This window comes from Sorex fumeus, unplaced genomic scaffold (assembly GCF_029834395.1).
Source record: "Sorex fumeus unplaced genomic scaffold, SorFum_2.1 ptg000043l, whole genome shotgun sequence".
NCBI lineage: Eukaryota > Metazoa > Chordata > Mammalia > Eulipotyphla > Soricidae > Sorex > Sorex fumeus.
Window position 1 is genome coordinate 27,223,110 of NW_026606100.1, and position 6,250 is coordinate 27,229,359.

The window sequence follows — 6,250 nt, forward strand, 5'->3', positions numbered from 1 at the left end:
CCATCCCCGGGCAGCCGCACCGAGCACAGTCCAAGCCGCCCATTGGCTGTTACCTTGGCGACCGGGAGCAACGCCACTTCCTATTGGTCCAGCTCGCGGCGTGGCGCCATCTTTGTGCGGGGCGGGGAGTTCCGCCAGCCCCCAGCTCGGTTCCCCGAACTGGGGTGGGGCTGAACCCCGGGTCTCACCTCGGCAGCCCGAGAGAACTGGAGGCTTCACCTTTCCAGCGACAGCTCGCCGAGGAATGTCAACGCCAAGCCAAAGCAAACAAAAAAGCCTGCGACAGAGGAATTAGTGACCACTGGTCCCGGAGGCTGCAACGCTGCTGCTCGGCGCTGCACAGCTGTCAGGTGGCCCCGCCGCGGAGTTTAAGGGGCAGAGCTCAGACCCAGCTTTGGAGGTGCAGCTTTGCACGTGGTAACGCGCAGCCCGGGCAACTGCCAGTTAATGAGGCCAACACTGTGACAGCAGCACATCTTAGCACTGATAGTAGGAATTTGTGTGGGGTTATCATTACTCAGGTCCTTTGTGTTTAAAGTACAGCACCAAAGCTATGCAAATCCAGCCAAATAGCAGTTTATACCTCCCCAAAGGCACACCAGGTTATCCATATGTTTATTTACTGTTGTGAATGCAGCATCATTAAATTGTTAGGTTCGGCCAAGCTCCAAAAGGACACCCTCGTGGGACTGAACCCTCTGTCTACATGTGAAAAAGTATTTATATATATATAGAAAAAACCAATGACTGCTATTTAACTAGCAATGTAAGTTAAGCTATCTCTAAATGAAGAATTTGAAGAGAAAAAGCAAATTACTTTCTTAATTGAGATTTCCTAATCTGTAGAATAGAAAATGTTGATGAAATGATACACACTTCCGAGGATTTGTCAGGGAACACAGAAATTCTCAATACTGTTTCTGAGAAATTGTAAGAACTTGATAAATAGTTTTATTTACTTATGTATTTAGGTTTTCAGGCCATACCTGGCAATGGTCAGGAGTTATTCCCGACTCTTCACTCAAGAGTCACACTTAGCAGTGCTTGGGGGACCAGATCGTGTGGCAGGGATTGAACCTGGGTTGACTATATGCAAGGCAAGTATATCACCCACTATACTATCTCTCCAGCCCCATTGGTAAACAGTTTTAAAATATTTTGATTATATGTAGAGTGCTTGTCTCTGCCACTGACTCAGCATGACTTCAAGCAAGTTATTAAATTATCTAGCCTATAAAACGAGATTAGACTAGCACATGTATAAGTTTCAAGACAGCCCTAATAGTCAATGGTTAAACATGTTAAACTGTATGATATTGAGTAGAGATAAAATCACAGTAGTTGAAAAACTGGAGTGTTAGAGAAATCTTATCTGATCAGAGAATGTGGTCAACTTGTGGTGAGAGAAGATACAAAATGAAAAAGATATGACTTGCAAAATAGGACTTCTTGAATCAGCAAATTCATAAATTTCAAAATTAGTATACATAGTGTCCAGAGAGAAAGTACAGGGGTAAACATTCAGCACTGCACATTTGCTTTGTGTGTGTCTGTCACTCATTTATCCCCCAGTACCACCAATGAGAATGGGAAGAGGGAATTGTATTTTTGTTTAGTTTCATTTGATTGGTTTGGGGGCCACATTCTGAGCTCAGGGATTATTCATGTCTCTGTGCTTAGAGATTGCTCCCGTTATGAGGTGCTGGGGATTGAACAAGGCAAGCGTCCTACTCACCATACTATCTCTCCAGTCCCTTACCCAGTATTTCATATACTCAATTTATGACATCACATGTATATTTCAACACAATAAAAATTAGTGTCCTGATCGGAATAGTAACCCAGTGGTGAAATCAATGGGGTATTGTTTTGGGACTGCACCTGGGGGTGCTTAGAGTTCCTCCTACATCAGTGCTCAGTGCAGTGACTGGAGTTCAACCTGGGTCTCTCACATGCAAAGTTTGGGCTCCAGTGGTTTGTGCTATCTCCACAGTTCTGAAATCAGTATTATTTATTTATTTTTTTGCTTTTTGGGTCACACCTGGCAATGCACAGGGGTTACTCCTGGCTCTGCACTCAGGAATTACTCCTGGTGGTGCTTGGGGGACTATATGGGATGCTGGGAATCGAACCTGGGTTGGCCAAGTGCAAGGCAAACGTCTTACCCGCTGTGCTATCGCTCTAGCCCTGAAATCAGTATTTTAAGAAAAATAATCTGGTAGTCATATTCAGAGATGATCTGACAGAGGCTAGAGACAGAAAAACTCAGGCACCAGTCACTATTGTCACTAAGCTCCTGAGAGTCTCTGATAATGTTGCTAAGATCCTCTGAGTGTCAAATGGCTATGGTATCCCTGAAGAGAGAAAGATGTAGGAGAAATATGAGACACTCTTCATAAAGAAATTTAATAAGATGCAGAGTGTCAAAAGCAGAAAACTAGTCTCCCACAATTGGCTCCAACACTGCCACTTAGTTGTTTTATGACCATGTGCAAGTTATCCTCAGATTTCAACATCATAGAGGATGTAATACCAGATACAAAATAATCCATGCAATATGTTTAAATCAGTGGCACATGCTTAGCATTTGGTATGTGCTAGCTTCTCATAAATAATAGTGAATATATTGAACTTTTCAGCAAAAGGAAAATTAAGTTCTAAGATACATAGAAATAATCCTGAGGAATTCCCCTACAGAGAAATTTTAGAATTCAAGGGAGAATTATACATCTGGGGGCTTTTCTTTACCATAATTTGAAACTCGGAATAAATGAAATGACATCAAGAGATCATCTTGTAGCTATGGTACCTGAGATACCAGAGGCAAATATTTAATTATTTGCTATCTGGATAGGAAAAGTAAATATATGTCTAATATGAAAAGACAAAATTAAACTGCCTATTTATAGGCTTATGCCTAGGATAGTTTATTTGGACAAAATGTTTTAGGACATGCCCATAAGTAATTATGTAAGAGTTCTTTTAGTACTTCTAGTAAGCAGTGCCAATAATTTGACTTCTGAGAGAATAATAATCAAGTATTGATTACTATGTGCCCATAAAAACAATTAATAAATAAGTCTTTAAATTTGGTACTTCTACTAAGCAGTAGCAGTAATTTGGTTTCGGAAAAAATTATCAAATATTTATTCTTTTTTTTTTTTTTTGCTTTTTGGGTCACACCTGGCAATGCACAGAGGTTACTCCTGGCTCATGCACTCAGGAATTACTCCTGGTTGTGCTCGGGGGACCATATGGAATGCTGAGAACCGAACCTGGGTCGGCTGCATGCAAGGCAAATGCCCTACCTGCTGTGCTATCACTCCAGCCCCTATCAAATATTTATTCCATGTGATCTTTTGTGCAAATCCAGACCTCTAATTTATTGGTTATTTTAAAGCATAACATTCAAAATAGCACCAACAATAAACACAGCAGTGTTCTTTTTAAGAAGCTACAATTTATTGAGTTGCTTTTGTGTATGTTATTTCATTTTCTTTCTTATTTAGCAAAGCAAGAAAGTGATGGTTATTCCATTACATATGAGGAAACAGACTTAGAAAGTTAAGTAACTTATCCAAAATAAGTACTGAGTGCTGAACTGTTACAGTAGAGGTGGGGCGTGAGGCACCAGGTAAACTATTAAATTTAATTGATTCTGTCATTTCCCATTTCCTTTTTACTTCCTCCCGCCCCATCTAATTAGATCTTTCATCTATGAATTATTCTATAGTACTTGCCTACTTCGGGACTTTGAAGATTTTTTCCAGCCTATCCCTTAATCACTTAATCACTTCCCGTTAGTCGGCGATTTGCTCGAGCGGGCGCCAGTAATGTCTCCATTTGTCCCTGTCACTTGCTAGTGTAGCCCAATGGCATCTGTTCGCTCCGGGAACATGAAGGGCCTCAAACCGATCGTTCATGATCTTTACGAAGAAGTCTGACCATCTGGTAGGTGGGCGGCCACGCGGTCTCTTGACATCCCGTGGAATCCAATCAGTAACAGCTCTAGTCCAACGGTCGTCTTTAAATCTCATTACGTGACCAGCCCATCTGATTTTCGACACCTTGGCAAATGAGACAGCGTCCCTGATCCTTGATCGTCGACGGATGTCAGAACTCCAGATTCGTTCTCTCATTTGAGTGAAACGTGATATTCCAAGCATAGCTCTTTCTATTCTTCTTTGGGAGACCTGAATGGCGTTCTCATCTTGTTTGCGTAGGGTCCAGGTCTCTGAGGCATATGTTAATGCAGGAAGAACAGTGGAATCAAAGAGATGTGCCCGGAGCCGGAGGTTCTTCGTCCTCTTAGCTATTTCTTCGACGTTCTTGAAGGCGTTCCAAGCCGCTCTCTTCCTCCTGCGCAGCTCGGGTGCCAGGTCATTTGTCTTGTTGACCTCTCGACCTAGGTACACATAGCTATTGCATTCGGAGATGGTCGTTCCATTGAGAGCGAATGGGGCGTCAGGAACAAGGCTGTTTCTCATAAACATTGTCTTCGTAAGATTCAGCTGTAGTCCTACCTTTCCACACTCACGGTCAAAGTCTGCCAGCATTTGTGCCGCTTGGCTGATGTTTGGTGTTATTAAAACAATGTCATCAGCAAAGCGGAGGTGGTGTAGTTGCCGACCATCTATCTTCACTCCCATTCCTTCCCATTCCAGTCATCGCATGATGTTCTCGAGGGTGGCACTGAAGAGTTTCGGTGAAATGGTATCACCCTGCCGCACCCTATCCCAAAACAGTAAATTCTTTTATTTTTATTTTTTGCTTTACGCCCGGTCATGCACAGGGGTTATTCCTGGCTCTGCACTCAGGAATTACCCCTGGCAGTGCTCAGGGGACCATATGGGATGCTGGGAATCAAACCCGGGTCGGCCACGTGCAAGGCAAACGCCCTACCCGCTGTGCTACTGCTCCAGCCCCAAAACTGTAAATTCTTATTACAGAGTGTTGAGCTCTCAGTGTCCAGTTTTAATTCTACTGTCTCAAAGCACTGTGTTTTCAGCTAAAGACAGGCATTCTATTTTCTTTCTCGTTTCCATTAACAAAAAATGTACTACTGCACCTTTTGTGCCTGACCAGTGGTGAATAACATTGATGGACTTTTAAAATAATAAAAGAAGCAGTACGTTAGCTCCAGTAGTATCATGTACAAGACCTTAAGTCCATACACAGAAAGAAAGGAAGGAAGGAAGGAAGGAAGGAAGGAAGAGGGGCAGGGAAGGAGGGAAAGAAAAAAAGAGAAAAAAGAGAGGGAGAAAGAAAAGAAAAAAGAAAGAAAGAGAAAAAAGAGAGAAAGAAAGAAAGAAAGAGAGAAAGAGGAAAGCTTTAGAAAAGGAAAGGACAGGGAAGGAAGGAAGGAGGAGGGAGGGACGGAGGAAGGAAGGAAGGAAGGAAGGAAGGAAGGAAGGAGGGAAGGAAGGAGGGAGCAAGCGAAGGAACCAGCAACAGATCAGGCATTGCATAACATCCATGAGGACTGGAATTTGGGGGAGGGGAGGGGCTTTGGGCCAGGGGCGTGGGTGGGGGTCGGGAGAGGACGGTGCTATGCCACGCTCTGTGCTTAGGAGTGACCCCTGGCGGTCCTTGGTGGACCTTACGTGGTGCAGGTGATTTCAACCAGGTGTAGGCAGGATGCAAGCAAGTGCTTTCATCCTCTGTCGTATCTCTCTGGCATCGTGGTCTGCAATTCTTTTGGTGGAGAGTGGGGGGAGAGGGCAGACCTGGAGACTTGGGTCTCTGCTTACAAAGCATGCACTCAGTCTGGTTTTTTTTTTTTTTTTTGCACTCAGTCCTTTGCGCCAGCCATCTCTCCGACCCTGCCAAGGATCGGACATTTTTGTAAAACAAACTTTTTCATTTAAGTAGAGCAAAGACTTTTATTTCTTCATTGCTGTCTCTCCAGCACTCAGAAGAAGCAGTAGGTGCTCAATCAATAAACACTGGGTGCGGACACAGACGCCGCTCTGGCCAATCCCCCAGCCGGTCCCGTAGAAGCGCCCGACAGCTGACCCATCAGGCGAAGCCTCTTTCCTGCGAGTCAGCCAGCCAGCGCGAGCTCGGGGCGGGGCTCGCGGGGGCGGAGGGCGTGTCCCCGGAGCATGCGCACACGGGGAGACGCGCCGGCCCCGGAGCGGGTGCGATTGGCTCCCGGCTGGCGCGCGAGGGGTCGCGCCTCCGGGTAGCTGAGTAAACAGGGCCGGGAGGGGCGGGGCCCGCGAAGGTACCGCCACCTGATTGGCCGCGC